We start from the raw sequence: 17685 nt of genomic DNA, 5'->3' as shown, positions 1-17685 counted from the left end.
AAATCTAAAGTTGGGTTTAATACTTCCAGTGTCCTCATAACTTTGGTAAAACATAAATAATGCGAGTGTGAAATACATCAGTGGCATGTGTAGAGACAGACTGCATAAAGAACTCCAACTGCTAATTAAAACTGAGAAAGCTTTGAAAATAAGTTTTATGAGCCTCAAGTTGTAACGTGCAGATGTGTTTTCATTGTTTGCTGAAATAAAATGAAACAGTGTTTTGGCTGAAGAGTTTCTCTGGAAAAAAAAAAAAAAAAGTTAGTTTTAGTCAATGTGTCCTTCCTGTCTGCAGAGTACTGTCTTACTGCTTCTGAAGGATTGAATATAGGATTTTAATTGTTGAGTAGAGTAAGTGAGCAGTCGTTTTTCTGCATAAAATGGCAACAAGCAGTTTTCTTTTCCTTTTTTTTGGGATTGGAAGCTAAGCGGAAACTAAAGAGGAAGGAGCTGCTGTCAATAATCTGACTGCTAGTACAGTGTGAGGAAGCTACGGGCACTTATTTGTCTGTCGGCCAAGGAATTCACAGTCAGAATCTGTTTTCTGCCAAGTACGAGCACATACAAAGGATTAATCTGGAAGACATGCTCACCATGGAATAATACACGAGTGGAAAACAACAGCTGGCAAGCAATTATGCATCTGTCTGCACAGGAGTAAAGTTTATAAAATACAGGAGATTTAAGATATGTTTTACCTCTGCATTTTTTTTCCTTCCTGGGAGGACTTTTGGAGGAAGTATTCATGCTGGGATTAGAAATAGATGACCTTCAAAAACAGACAGATATGGATGAGTACAAGAAGAAATATGTTCTGTTCACACACAGATAAGAGTTTGCGATATAGCGTTGTATTAAATACAGACAGTTATAATTTCATCTTTTCCCAGTTGTTGTCACACAGGTGCCGTAGGTTTTTTTTTTTTTTAACAGAACCAAACACATCTGTGCCTTTTTTTCACTGAATGAAAGTTTTTTGGACTGTTCGCTTTGGATAAGTAACAAGGTGTTCATATGCTTATGGGAGCTGGGTGCAAGATACTAGTTCATTATTTTCTTATCACAGATTCACACAGAGTAAGGTAATTTCTTTTACACTAGTATTTTTTTTATTTTATTTTTTTTTTTTTGGGGGGGGGGAGCATTAGAGTGAGTAGGGAGGTAATAAAGTAGGAAAAAGCTTTGTTTTGCTTTTTTATTAATTTGGCACCACCCGCAGCCCGGCCTTCTGTCCCATTACTCATTTGTCTCCTCTTTCTTGTATGATGGAAGCTATTACAATTTATTCTCATTTAGTTAACAGTTGTGTGTGTGTGTGTGTGTGTGTGTATGTGTGTGTGTGTGTGTGTGTGTGTGTGTGTGTGCGTGTGCCGGTGTCCATCGGCTTCATGTTGCCTTCCTTTCCTAGACCTGCTCTGGGTTGTCACACTCACTTAATGATAATCTGTTTAGCCTAGCTTAGCACAAACACTAGAAGCAGAGGGAAAGTGCTAGCCTAGCGTTGTTTACACCGTGATAAAAATCAGAAAGTAGAAAAAAAACAACAACTTCCAAGTGTCTCTAATAGGCATGCAGGAGGACACGGTGCTGAAAGAGACAACTCTATGCTTTTGGTGTTTGTGTGTGCATGGACAGGGGCTGGACCGCCCAGGGCAGCGCCTGCAGCTCTGAAGTAGAAGGAAGGCAAAAACAGTGTCTACTGTGTTTGAGGACTGCAGGCATAACTCAACTCTGCTCTTTTGTTGGAGAATATTTTGCAGAAGAAAAAAAAAAAAGCAGAACTGGGGCATGTTTTTCATCTGGGCACCATTTGGACTTGTTTCTGTTTTGCTGTTGGAGGAAATGGCTAAAGAATATTTTACGTTTTTTGATTTGATCCACTGTATATTGCTGCAGTCTGTAACAGGATATTACAGCAGCATTGTATTCCTTTGGGACACCTGATCAAAACACGTCTTTTAAAAGTAATTTTGGTTAACCAACTGACTCAGATCGTCATTTTTGACATCAACAAAATATGAGCGTAAAGAGAAAGCAAACATTTTGTTGCACAGCGCCTCCATCTGCACGAAAATGTTAGTCAAAAAAGCATTATTCAGGGTCATTTTAGCAGCAGGCTCAGAAAAGTATCCCAGTCTCTCCAAGCGTTTATCAGTTCCTCCAGGGGATCTACAGTTTTCCCAGTCCAGATGGAATCTCTAATCCCCCCAGTGTGTTCAGGGTCTGATCTGGGTCCCCTCCCAATTGGACCAGTCCAGTCAAATGTCCATAGGGAGAAATCCTGATCAGATGGCCAAAACCTCCAATAGAACTCAGTTTTTCCTGAACAAAGAGAAGGGCTTCTTATATTTTGCAGCTCTCAATAATTTCTTTTAAATTAAATGAAACAATAGCTTCAGTCAGTTTGATTTAATAGCAGTCATATTTGTTTCCCCCATCCCATAGGCTGAAACACTTCTAGATGCTCAGGTTGCCCCATATTTTCAGATGAGCTGAAGGTTTTATATTCAATATTATTCTTTGAACATCTTCATTGAGAAAAACTGAGAATATCTGATGATCACTTGCTGTTACAATTAGAATAATGAGAACCAAAAGCACGAGACAGAACTGAGAGTAAACGAAATACAATGTATTAGAAAACACGGGTGACAATAGATACAAGTAATAAGTGACACTAAAGTGAAGCATAAATCTAATGTGACAATAATAAATGTGTACAAGTAATTAACGTGACTCTAAATGTGCAACAATAAACTAAGTGACTCTAGATGTACAAAAACACGCGTGCAAGCCAGATGGGGACGAAAACAGACGACGAGGAACACGGGGTGCGGACGGCAGGACTGGGAACAAACTGGGAAGGAGAGAGAACACGAAGGGTCAAAAATACGACAGGGAATTCACAGGGTATATATCACAGAGTATTGAATCAAACGAGAAAACACGAAGAGCTACCAACCACTGGAGATGAACAATAATCTGGCGCTGACTTCCTGGCAGAAGCCAGCTTAAATAACCCGGTGATTAGATGAGCCACACCTGTGGACACTGATTGAATAATTAGTAGACACAGAGGGAGTGACAGACAGGGAAACAAACAGACACATGTGGGAAGAGACAAACAGACCAAAACATGACACTTGCTCTTGCATTTGTTACATTAAGAAGTCATCTGTGTAAGCACAAATACAGGTCATTAACAGTTTCTGTATACTGATTTAATTTAGTTTTAGTTTAATTTCTGAATTCACAAAAAAAGCATAATTGGTGAAGCACCATCTCCTGATTCAATGGCATTTCCTGGATCCTTGACTGAAAGGTTAGACATCAAATGAGAAAAAAGAGATGTCAGGTATAATATCAGGCGATTAGGATAGCCCTATGAACCCCAATGTAAATGTCATACGAGATTTGTAAACAGCAGCTCTTCTAAAGCTGATTTTTTTTTTCAGCAGATGGTGTTTGGTCCTTCCTTTTCTGACAATATAAAGGATTTCATGAACAAGCTCAGGCCAAAAGTTAAAACAACACAACCTTTTAAGCCATGCACAGATGGAAAGAAACAATATTTAATCTATTTTATTGGTGGTTATTTTTGTGTCATTGGTTGTTTTATTTGACTGTTTGGTTGTGGTTTTATACAAAGTCGACCTGTAAGTGTGTGTGTGTGTGCGTGTGTGTGCGTTCAGATGTCATGCCGCTCTGACAGTTTGACTTCAGTGTTTAATCTGTTTAATCCTCCGCTCTGCTCTCGTCTTATCTTCCTGCTTCATGATGTTTGTTTGGAGATCTCCACTTTTGTGTGCTTCTGATGACAGCCAACACATGTGAGCGCCGTGTGGACTCCACTCCAACCAAATCCTCTTTACTGCCTCTATCAGGAAGGTAAATCTGATCCAGTCATCTTGCATTTGTAAAAAAAGAAAAAAAAAAGGTTACTGCTTCAATTTATTCATGCAGGTTTGTTTTCCATCTAACTGACAGTAGAGAGAGGGAAAAAGAGAGAGAGTCAGAGAGAGAGAAAAAAGAAAATCTCTGGCAAAATGGCCAAAGCTGATAAATCCAGATAATCTCTTCAGTCCACAGATCTTCAGCTGCAGCCTGAGTCTGCTGCGCACTGCAAAAAAATCTCCATATAATATTCAATTTTTTTTTTTTTGGGGTTATTTATGTGATTAGGATTATTTTCTGCTAAAAATGATGACCGTGAATCCTCCGCTGTTGATGTTCGCAGATAGAAGCTGGTGAAATAAAAAAAAGAAGAAAACAAAGGGCCTCATGTAATCAGTTTGTGTCACATCAGAGGACAGAAGAAAAACAAAAAAAACAAATCAAGTATTTTCTTCCATGAATGATCGTTGGAAAAATAAGGGAAATAAACAAATTCTGCAAACTGATGAAGCACAATAATAAATGTCCTTTGTGCTATTTCAATGGTGCAAAGATGATTTTAGGAATAACAGGAGTCAAGCCACAGAGTTTTTCTTGTACATCAGGACATTTTCATGTATTTGATTTATTGTGTTTATAGAATGGCATTTTAAGTTGTTGTTAATTCAGAGAGTTAGTTGACACTAATCTGGCTTTGCACTCATGGTTGACCCTGCGTTGATTTATCTCGAAAGCTCTGTTTGCATGCTCAAACTTACTCTGATATATAACAAAACATTTATTGTTTGTGTTTTCATATTCACCTACTGTGGTCTCCTCACCTCAAAGCAATTATTTTGTTTTCATTTGATTCGGTGATCGCGATGATTAGATGATGAATCTCAGTCATTTAGAGGCAAACAATAGAAATAGATGAATGGTTTCATTCATATGTTATTTATAAAAGGAGATGAAAAGCCACGGGTATTTGGTAAAGTCCTTGTTCAAAAGAAGCTTAGAGGCTTTTTATTTCACTTTCATGCTTTGGAGAATCGTGATTGCATGGTATCATGACAAGCTGCATTTGATAAAGTTTGTCAGTAAGACCCTACGGAAGCCCTGAAGGCTCATCTGGTCACATGAAAAACAAATCTGTACGCAAAGTTTCAACATCCCTGTGCATGGAATCTGTGCCCACAGACTGCAAATCCATGGGAACAGATTCACAAATAGCTTTTTTAGTATAGTTTCCTTATCCTTCGGGGGCTCAGTAAGAACCTGTACCAACCTGTTTTTTCTGCCTATTTAGGACTGGCATAGCTGCTAACGTTCTAGAGCCTTCACAGTTCGCAGCATAAAAAGCTGAGTTGGAATGAGCCCACTATAAACATTACGTATCTCTGGATTGCTTTTCATTTTACACAGTCCAACAAACATCTCGTTATAAAATACATCTGGGTTACTTTGTTCGGTCTTTAGCTTATTAAATAGTGACTTTCCACCATCAAAGCAGCTCAAGATGAGATGTACATCCTCACAAACAAACAGCGAGAAATCAATCACAGCACATTGACTGTTTAGCGACAGCCGAGATAAAGCTCAGCTTTAGGTAAACAGAGCAACCCTACAGATGCTTTAATTGGACTTAATTAGGTGAAAACCTAAATGAACCAAGCCATAGATTACTGTGTCCACAAACACAGCAGAGTTTTGACACACACTGGGACTTGCACAATTCTAACCCATATATTCCTCCAGATGTGGTTTTGGTCTGTATCCGCTCCACCACGGCAGCGGAGCTAATAGGTGTTCACTTTACTCAATGTGTGTGCCTCCTCTGGCTCCCATACGTCCTCCTCTGGAGCCCTCTGCAGCAGATACACAAGGTTTCTATTTTTGCCGGATGCCAGAGCACGGCACATTTGTTTACTGCAGAAAAGATTGAGCAAGTCAGACACTGAAACAACACTTAAAAGTCCAGGGGGGATTTTCAGAATAAAACACTACGTTTTGATGGTTGAGAAAAATTACAGTATGTCTGTTTGTTGTTGTGTTTATAAAGGTTTATATGGTTTACATGGCAAACATCATATTACACAATACATATTGCACTGTCGTAAATTAAACCTACAATTACCAAACTCTGTTGTCTCGGCACTCCTGCTGTGCTGCTCCGTAATGTAGCAGAGCCGACATATACAGTATATGCGCACATAAATGGAGGAAGTATTGTATTTGAAGGTGAAATGACTATTTAGTTGAAACACTACAGAGGCCAAAAACACAGCAAGAACTGTGTGATGACAGACTGCTTTCATTGTACTCTGTGATTTAGTTTGAAAGGTTCACAAGCCAAAGAGGTTGAAAACACCTGCTGGAAGGAGACAATGCAGTTCTGCATGTAGTTTTCAGAGCTCACAGCCAAAGACCAAATATAGACTGCACTGTAAAATATTGAGGTTTTGCAGAGAAGATTGTTTCCTTCTTTTCACCCTGTTTGAACTACAAATGCAGACTTCATTATATGAACCACACATAGTAAACACAGCTCTTAAACTCCAGACTTATGGGCTCGATGTGAACTGAACGACTGCTGCTGAGTATTTACAGTGCCTCTGTTCTTCTTGGCACTTCTAATCACACAACATCAGTCCTTTTCCTTTTGTTGTATCTTTTGTCGTTGTGTTGTGTAAAGCTCGAATGCGACGGGGCATAATTACAGATTCCAGTATGTTAATAAAGGAGCGGCTGCTGATTTAGCTAAGAGGCTCAGTGTGTACCGTTTAAAGACGAGTTCCCTCCGTCTGAATATTCATCAGAGTCGCACTCAGCCGAAGATGAAACGGCCTCATTGTTCATCAGCGGCAGCCTCTCGTTCATGTTATGCACATATTAATGACGAGGACAATTCACTTCGAGTGATTCCTAATCTGTTGACAAGGAGTCTCTGCAGGCCCTTCAGTCAGTTTGATGCACACAATGACAAGGTTTTATCTGTAAATCCCCCCGAGAGCAGAGACGGTAGAACACTGAAAGAAATCTACAATCATTTATTCAAAGTGTCCACTCCTGGAAATCATTCTCTCTGGGAAGTTTAAACATCAGGTAATGAGAAGAGATTATGTGGCTGTTTGTGATATAGATCAACATGGTTTTAGAGGTTTATCCACAATCCTACATGATGTTTTATTAATGCTAAAACAAAAAAAGAAGACCATATTTCTATAACATTCATTAGATTAAAGCAGTCTGCCCTGGTTTAAACATGTTTTATCCTTATGAATTACTGTATTGGTCCGCCTTACAATAAGAAGACACAATCGCTCTTTTTAAACGATTTCAAACAGAATCATCATCCAGGTTATTTTTGTGCTTCTGTTTCAAACCAGATGTGTAAACACAAGCCTAATGCTCTGATCCAAGCAACACAAATTGTTTTCCAGTGCATGCAATCATATTTGTTTGTCTTTATATCTTTGTATATTTCCAACACGTCTCAAGCAGGGGCGGGAGGAGCTCAGTATGTAGGAACTTGGGTAGTATACCTGAGGGTTGCCAGTATAAGTCCCATTGCGGACCATAATATGGAAGTTGGTCTGGTAGCTGGAGTGGTGCCAGGGTACTTCCTGAGTACTGCTGAGGTGCCCTTGAGCAAGGCCCTGACCCCCAACCTCTGATGCTCTTCCTGTGTTGCAGTGTGCAGCCTCACTCTAACGTCTCTCCATCAGTGCATGTCCACAGGTCCTGTTTGTGCATGTGTGGGAGAAATATAACACAGTGTACAACCTGAATGCTTCTCTGGGATTAATAAAGTCTCGGAAATAAAAATACCCCAAAAAAATCACACATGATAAAATCAGAAAAAAACAGAAATATCACATTTGTGTTCAATCAGACTTTGCTAAAGGAATTCAAAACAAAAAATACACAGAGTATCAGCGCATTTTTATCAATTGTTTCATTTTTTTGTGCTTTACATACCTGACGAATAAACCAAACTTGTAACATAAACAAGACTCTCATCCATTTATTTCTCAGCCAGCTACATTTCATCAGGTTGATTTGCTTTAATGTGTTAGTGGCGGTGAAACATGTCATACATGAGTGGTCTCATTCTAGCTGCTGTTCTCTCATCTCTTCTTTTTAGGTTGACTCACTTTTAACATATATATTACTTTAAAATAAAATAAATTGCAAGGAAAACCTATCATATATTTGTTTTTTACTGCACTGTTGACCTGTGCTAAGTGAATGTCCTCCAAAGCTCAGAACAAAATCATTTGGTTTCAGGTTTAATGTGTGTGTGTAGGTGTGTGTGTGTGTGTGTGTGTGTTATCATAATCCAAATAAAATGTCATCAAGTCAGTTCATGTATTGTAAAAAGGGATCGCAAAAAGCACCCGCAGGTTCTTACATTACGCTTGTTTATAAAAGCGACACAAAGACAAAAATCCTTTTGTTGAATATTTATAAGGATTTCTGTGCGCACAATAAACTTGGCATTCATATATGTTCCGTATGGTAGTCTTTCGTTTTGTGTTGGCTACTGCATATATGTTCAACGTCATGGGAGATTTGAGACGCTGTGCAGACAGAGGACTTTTTCACGTCATTTCTTCTTTATTTTTTTTCCATTAGAATTTGTTCTTAGAAATAAAAAAACATCTTGTGCTCCCACAGCAACCTGTAGACTGTTTTTTTTGTTTCATTTACTGCAAATCCCAAATAATCTGAGGATTTCAAGACAAACTTTGGAAAGCATTGTCTTGTAAAAAGAATGTAATAACTTGTAAACATAAAGCTTTAAATGGGGTCATGTGAGGTTGTGTATGAATCAGAGATATCAGGATGGTTTTAGACGTGTTCACACCACGAGCATAGAGCATAGAACACTTTGGATGAATTTGTTTTGATCGCTCTCTAACTGAAGCAGCTCCAGGGTGTCAAAACGAGGCTGAAGTGCAAACCGTGATCCACATCCGACCGTTTTTTCCACAACTATTTTTATCGCTCGCTAATTAGCGAGACTTTAATTTCTGCTCTGTCCTCCAGACGGACCACAGGGGGTTTAACACTGCACAACCTGACGCTCCTCGCTCCTTCCCGCCCACCCCGTCCCCTCCACCACCACCTACGCCATGTTGGCAATCACAACCAAACATGTAAAAATAGGAAATATATAAAGGGTAGACTGAAGCATAGAAGACAGCTGCAGGTGTGAACAGACCGTGAGGACACGTAAACACGTTTTGGGAGGAGAAAGTTTAAAATGCTGGCGGGTCGCCAAGTCTTTCTTTATCTTATTGGGTGCAATCATTGAAGGGAGTTCTTCTATTTTAGTGAGGTCCCTGATTAACGTCAGGAACTCAGAAAAAAAGACATCTTTCTGTCAGAGTATAAATATCTCTGTTAGTGATGCAAACTTGTGGCTCTGTGAAGGTGCTCATTATAAAGAAAATCTAACGCTACAGTACAAAACTGAATGATATTAAATCCAATTGTTTTTTTAGTTACAGGATTTGTCTTAGCCTTCATAACCTGTCTGATGAAATGATGTGGGGTTTTTTAAGCTTCTGGGTTTTTTTTGTTGTTGAAATAATGGCGATTGTATCTTTTGAAAAAAAAAAAAAAAGATCATCAGTCACTTTTATCCATTGATGATCTTCCATTTAGGGCAGCTTTGTCTCAGATGGTAGAGTCGGTCATTTCTTACCCTGAAGGTCAAGGGTTTGATCTCCAGTTCCTGCAGCAACATGTCTGATGTGTCCTTGGGCATGACCCCAAGTAGCTCCTGGGATTAGTTACTTCTGATGGTCACTTTAACTCTACCGTCAGTGGGTGAATGAGTGGGTTTGACTTGCAGTCAAAATAGGTTGGTACAGGTTCTTTGACCTGTCCCATCAGTAAATCACTCTACTTTTTTTCAAACACATACATGTGTGATGCTTTCGGTCCACTGTGAAATGGCACTGTCTCTGTTTGCTACTTTTCAAGATTAATTGATGTTTCACTGAAAATTATAAATGTAATTTCTGAAAGTCTATCGGGTCATAACTCAGGAGCTCCATGACTGGAGAAGATTGTGATTCACAAAAAGAGCAAACTCAAATCAATTGAGGAGTGAAATCTCTGAAGGATGAGAAAGATCATGTGAATGGAAGCATGCAGTAAGGAACATTGTTCAATCTTTAAATAGGCTCACCAGTTTGTTATTTGAAATCCTATTAGTAGTGACGTAGGTTGGGAATGCTACGCAGAGCAGTGTCTGAGGGATAATGTCAGTAAATATGCTCTACCCAATCATCATCATCCATTTTCTAAATTTAAAGAAGTCCCCATAGGCAATACTATTTATTTGACTTTTTTTGTTCCTCAATTTTCAAAATGTTCTGTGATATTCAAAAGTGTCCCTATACCTTTCAGTCGAAAAAAAAAAAAAAAAGTCTTCAGTTATTAAACCATCTCATTTTTCTCACATCCTACAAATCTTTACTGCCCTGAAAAGGTCTTCTATCTACAAGAAATATCCTCGCTTTCCACAAAACATCCTCCCTTTTCAAAGCGAACCCACTTCTTTGCTCACAACTCATATTGATCCTCACAAATAAAGGAGAAAACACACACACAGGGACTCACACAGACTGGGTGTGGTGTTCCCAGAAGGTCTTTCTCTATCTCTCTCTCTTTCTCTGAGATGAGTCGGAGGCTTCGTCAGAAATCCTCACACAGAATTCATCCAATAACTGTTGGAGGGGGAAAGCCGAGAAATTAGTTTTGTGCTCTCGGCTGAAATGAAACAATATGAGCTGCACTGTTTGCAGTGTGTGTGTGTGTGTGTGTGTGTGTGTGTGTGTCTCACCCTGGGTTTCTTCGCCTCTCATCCATCCCTGGATCTCCTCAGAAAAGATTTCGAAGCTGCAGAAATGTGAAACGTTTGGATTAAACTCTGAACTTCAGCAGCTGGTTAACACAGTTTAGCTTCTCAGTTAAGATATTAAAATGGTTGAATCTGTGACATGTTAACTATGTAGATATCACAATAAATTAAAATACTTTAAATACCACACCCAGATTTTTGGATAGTGCTAACTTTTTTTTCTGAAGTTAAGGATCTGACTATGTTGCATCCCTTTCAGCAGCTAGTTTGATCATTTCTGAGTATTAATGAATTAAAGACACACATACTGTATCTTCCTGTGTGGACTGTACACCTTTTTTTTTTCTTCTGGAAAAGTTGGGGCTCAGTTTGTACAGTCGTAATCTGTCAACCGAAAGGTTGAGGGTTTGATCCCCAGCTCCCTAGGATTTGCACCGTGCAATAAAGAAGAGAACAGACACAACTGATCTGCTATCAAATTCTATCTTCTTCATTGCCCTGTTTTTTTTTTTTTGTTGTTTTTTTTTAATTTGTCAAATTTTGCATTTTCTACAATGTAGCGTCGGAATAGGAACACAGCAGAACAAGTAAATCCTGATGGATAACTTCAAAGTAACACCTTTAAAGCTGTTACTTCAAACAGACACACAGGATGTGATAAAATTGTGAACTGGGAGCCGTCAGAAAATTTGGGTCATGTTGACTCTTCTCGTGAACATGAAAAACAAGACTGCACCTGAAGGCACCATTAAATCCATCCACAGTGAGTGAGAGTAATGATGTACAGTGAGCGACTGAAGGGAACAAATTAGTCATTTGAGGAGGAAATTTAATAATTTAGGGGACATCATTTGTATTTTCATGTGGCAAAATACAAATCAGGATAATTATTCACTTTGGCCTCTGACTCTAATTTGACTGTTTATCCCTATATATCTGCTGAGGCTGTTTTTATCTTTTTGTCTTTAATCCTGAATAGATTCACAATAAATAATTAAACTTTGCACAACAAGCTATGCATTTTATAGCACACTGTACCATGCTGCGGTGTGTGTGTGTGTGTGTGTGTGTGTGTGTGTGTGTGTGTCTGTATGTGTATGGGTGTGTGTTTTCTACCTGAGGGCTGACAGCAGCAGAGCTCTGCAGCTGTTATTAATTATTATATTTTTACACTTTGTTTTAACACGTCTTCACGTGTGATCAGAGCTGTGACTCTCCTGCTGTCTGCTGGAGCTACTCCACAAACTGCAGCAATTAAAACTTTATACAAATTATTTTTGGCATTAAACTTATTTGAGGTTTCACTTTTCAGATCATACCTGCTGTAGGCTGTATAAAATAATTTGTATTTGAGAAGACTTTGGTAAAACATGTGGGCCTATACGGTCTATATACTGTCTGTTTTAATATGTGTTGAATCCAGTTCAGAGAAGAAACTAACGTATGCATTTGATACCTATCACTTTAAGATTCCATTGTGATTATATGAATGTTTGATAATACTGCAAGCTATAGTTTAGTCCACTTACTATTATTTTGGCTCTTGTATTTAAGAACAAAAAGAAGATTATTTGATGATAGACAAGACAGTGTATAGAGTCAGAAATCAGGGAGAGAGAAAGTGTAGAATGACATGTGCGCTAACCACATGGCTAGCAGCACCTCTTGGTGTATTTAAAATGAAATGTTTATCTTTTTTTTTCCTCTAGTGGTTACAACATCATAATAGTTCTCAGACAGGAAGAGTCACAGAGATTACATTTCAACAGCCACAAAACCAAACCACAGTAAGAAGTTTCATTTCTAAGGTTAGTAGGTGTGTTTGAGAGCTATTTCTATGGCATCTGTGTGTTCTGTCTTCTGCAAAGGTTCAGATTGCTCCGACATCAAAGAAGAAATGTTGGAAAACAAAAAAAATATTATTTGAATTAAAAGTAGTTGATGGAAAGAAAATTATTAACTCATTCTGAATGCCAAGTCATTTGAACTTAAGTTTCATATTTGTGAGGAATTCTGATTAAAACCTAACTTTTATACTATTCTGATTTCTTTATCTGTGCTCACGGTCAAAAGGGGCTACAGCTGGTGTCACCAACATTTTTTGATGCATGACCCCACATTGACTATACAAAACTCTGGCGACCCTAGACATCTGACACACACACACACACACACACACACACACACACACACACACACACACACACACACACACAAAAAACATATACACACGCAAATCTTTGCGTTTGTTTTCATGTGTGGAAGAAAGAATAATTTTAGACCACATTTATGCTTTTTGTTGTTCACTATTGTGTGACTGGGATGACATTTCTGCACAATGGATTGTCATCTATTGTCAACACCGGACACTTTGCAGGTTCTACTGTATTACGAAGACCTTATTTTATTTAAGGACAAACAAAGAGAATTCCACTCGGACATTCTTTTTACAACATTTTCAGCTAAGAGTTTCTGTGGTTTACGAACCAATCATCACTCTATCAACATGTATTTGTGAAGCATCAATTCATAACGTCATCTTTACAAAGGCGGAGCTAAAAACCCTTCCTCTTTGTTCTATTATCTACAAAGACTGAGGTTAAAAGTTCCTAAAAAAAGACTGCATCCTTCGTATCCCATGATGCAACTCAGGGGCATCATGACCTGAAAAAAACACAGTGACAACATCAGGATTATTTGGCTTTACACAATGGTCTCCAGAGTCAGAGGATTATTATGATAATGTACCTTTACACAACTGTACTTCAGTTCTCTTAATGCTGACGTAAATTAATTTTATGAATAGTAAAAATGCCCCATTCTTGTTGTAATACATTGCTGAACACTGCCTATGTAGTTATGTTAACAATGACCTTAATATTTGTACAAACACCCTGCAATGACATATTTCAATTCAAGTGAAGTTAAAACACGAGAAGGATGTACAGAAAATGTCCAGTCGGGCTCACATTTATCCCCGTCAGGATGTCTGAACATTTGACACGCGTGCTTGTTGTCCTGCACAGTCAGGAACAGGAAGTTTTACCTGCCGGCTCTCATTGCCTAACTGCTGCTCTGAACAACAGCAGCGGCATATTAGCGTGTCGGCTTTCGCCTGTTATGCAGAAACAGGAAAGGAGAAAAAAAAAAAAAACTCTCTAATAACGTCTGCTGGCGGAGGAGAACAGAGGCAATAACAGAGAACACATTCAGACAGATTGCCAACACGAGGAGCAAAGTGAGTGTGGAGTCTGAGGGGAGTAATATTACAGCCGTTTGGCTAATAACCAGCATGCTCGTTACGGAGGCTTCACACAGACGGAGAACAAACAGTCTGGGTGATCGCTGAGGCTGAAAACGGAACATTTTAAAAGGGAACATTGGTATTCTGAAGCCTGATGTCTGGGGTCTACATGTTTAACATTTTCAAAAAGGTTTTGGAATTAACAGCTGAAACAGGCTGTAATGATGAGTGCATTAGTGCAAAGTAATCTTGCAGGTGAACCGCACATCATCAGAACGTCCTCGAAAAGAGGATGCCTTTGTCACTGACAGGCTCAGAGTGTTATCGTTAAGCACATGCACTCCTTAAAATATCAGATCATTTCAGGATGACCGCTCTGTATATTCTCCTGATCTGGCTGTTCACATATGGATATCCCTGTCAGGGGTCTAGAGGCAAGAGGCGAGACTTAATGTTAAAAAAGATGACGCATAAGTATTGGATGAAGCACATAGTCTGCTATACAATGCTATAATAAGAATATTTGCCTTCATATAAATGCTACATGTCGTTCAATGGAATCACAATATCAACTGGAGAGAGAAGGACAACATACTGACTAACAGAAAATGTATTACATCCATTTAATTACGTGCTCAGAGGTTGTAGCAGTATTGTGCGTACACTCTATGCACTGACTCCAGTCACAGGATATAAACATCACCATATTCTCCCACTGGCTCGAAGTGCATTCTCCAAATAAGATCCTGCTGCGTTTTCGTATCAGCTCACTTTGACTTGCTGAGGAAAAAATACGAGGGGGCTGGCAAGAGAACCTTTTTTTTTTTTTTTTTTTTACAAGTATATGTTGGGCACCAAGGAAAAGAAAAAGGTTGGTAACCCCTGAACGAGAGGTGACGTACATAGTTCATAGTTTTAAGGATCTGGCCCGTCACAAAGCTGTCATGTTTGCTACATTAAGAAGAGGAACAACAGGCTGTAATGGGACAGCAGTGTTTAACCATTGAACGAAGCTCCTCCTCGCAATGATCATGAATATCTCTAGAAAGCAACTGAGTGTGAGTCACATATACAGAGTCATTAGCTGAACACAAACAGGCACACAACACACACACATAAAACGAAAGGCACTCACAAAACCTCTTCTCCATTCCAGTCCAATTAGCAGCTCTCAGTAAACTTCAATCAACCAGTCACAATCCATTATTGAGATGGTGAAAACACTCTCTCTCAAACACACACACACACACACACACACACACACACACACACACACACACACAACTCAGGAGCAGTTAATGTCGGTTCTTGTTACTCCCATTATGGAGCTTTTTACTCTGCTGTCCACTGTCTTCTTCCATAGCAAGAAACAGTTCCTCCCATTCTTTCTGTTGGTGCTGCTTTCATTTTTGGAGATGGATAGGTCAACAGACAAAAAAAAGGAAATCTTTACTCATACAGTCCAATACAGAATCATAAAAAAATCAGACCTAGTCCTGTTTGGGCCTCTAATGTTAACAGAAGTTGGGCAAAAACTTCCAGAAAAAATAAACTTTCCCAACATTTGTCATCACCTCAGAGAGGGAAACTTCCAGCAGGAGAGAGTCAGCTTGTGTTTGTGTATGTGAGGGAATAATGACTAATTATGATGAGAATGAATGATCGCATGTAGTCGTATAACTCAGCCTCCACACTGATATTCAGAGGGAGTCATATTGAAAGTGGTGACGTTTTTGATTGGTAAGCGTAATATTTACTGAGTAATATTTACGGAGCAGTGCCTCAGCAGCCGGCTCTGCTTATTAGAGCAGATTTCCAGCTTCAGCGTGCGGCGACGGGCGGTGGTTTGGCAGCCGAGACGCTCAGATGTGGATGTGAAGATAAATTCTGCCGCCGCCCTCGGCTGTCACAGGGAATACGAATATTTCACAACAGGAGAAAATGGCACAGATTGCAGATTCTCCTGAGTATACGAGCTCTCTCTGTGTGCGTGTCTGTCTGTGTGTGTGCGTATGTGTGTGTGTGTGTGTGTGTGTGTGTGTGGATTCCGCTGAAGAAACGCAGCCCCTCAAACACCAATCACAAACATAAATCACTGCACTGCACACATGTTTTATGTGTCATTGTGTTGTTTTTCCTCCATGCTGGTTTCTTTGGTTCCTTTGTGTTGTCTTTACCTTAACTCCACCACAACAACTTCCCGCTCCAAACCGCAGCTGCTGGATTCACCTCCCAAAGAATCAAGAATGAAAACTCAGAGACTTGAAAAAGCCTGAGGATGCAGTTGCTTTGTTTTTCCTTCTACAGTGTATCAGCTGAGCACTCAGTCATTTCTGCACGTGGCTGCAGAGCTATTGCCCTTTGGGTTTACTTCGATTGTTTTCAACAGCTACAGGACAACTTCAAATCAGAACTCTGTATCATAATTTTTTTTGAATATCCTTTTTTTCCCACCATCAGCATTTAGAATCACCAACAAAAACTTGATTTCCGTTTATACTTTTTTAGTGGGTGGCCTCTGATATGTGACTGACTGGTTTGTTGCTACTCTGAACTGAGAGATAGGTGCTATTATTCCTTATGAAATTTGGAAGAATAGATATCTTTCTAGAAAGATATTAACCAGAAAATTCTAACAAAATTTACAAAAAACTGTCTGCATTCTATCTCTAGCCTACCTGTGTTAAATTTAGCACTTTCTTTTTCCAATTTTGAGTGCTGGCTTTAAGCTAGATTGAAATGATAAAAATCTGTGTCCTTTGTCATAACTTTGGTACTTTTAATTTGATTGCAGCAGAAAGCAAAAAGGTCTATATGATCCCAGAATGAGTAGCCACAGCCCGTATGGACCCAGAGAATTTGTTCTGAGATCCTGAAATAAATCTTTAGACCGGTCAAATTGTTGCCCAAGAAATTAGTGATTATATATCATGCGAGTCCAAAAGCAAAACATCCAAACACCTACATCTATCGACTTAATAAACAATTTTCTAAATTACCCACTAAAATGACTATTTTTCTTATCATGTCATATCCAATGGACTGATCTGATGAGTTTTGGATTACAGATGCAACCGTCTCATCAGTACAACAGCCAATCAGTGCAGTACAATGCACATACAAGAAAGCCATTTCAACTGTGTTGAGATGGACACAAATGAGTGGTTAAAAGTTAAAAGAGTGATCGAGTTCAGCAGTTATATAATGAAAATGAGCTTTGTGTACTCTGTGGCTGCTTAGAAGGTTGAAATCAGAGGAGTAAGTGATGTTTTAATTCGAAAAACATTCAGCAAGAATGTTGAGTGGAAATAACTTATAATCTGATTGATGAACAAAAAATGTGTATAACTGAAAGTATAGTCCCCTCAGCGTGGGCGGAATAATTCCATGAGTGAGTTGACAAGAATTCTGCGAAGTGTTTAAAAGTTTACAGAAAAGACAAAAATGTTCTAAGTGCATCGATGGAGATAAAACAGGGAGAAGAGACTGCGAATTATGTAATGGTAATGTTCATCAGCTCAAGGCTAACCCACACAAACATCTAGTGCATCTTCTCCTTTCAAGATGAAATGAATGTCACTGGTGTAATAATGAAATGGGTTTTGGCCCATGTTTAATCTGGTGGTTTCATCACAGTAATGGGGTGGAAAGTCAAAGCTTGAACTACATGAAATAGATTTAAAAGGAAAAA

Source organism: Symphodus melops (genome assembly GCF_947650265.1).
Source record: "Symphodus melops genome assembly, chromosome: 9".
NCBI lineage: Eukaryota > Metazoa > Chordata > Actinopteri > Labriformes > Labridae > Symphodus > Symphodus melops.
This window is presented reverse-complemented; position numbering follows the sequence as displayed.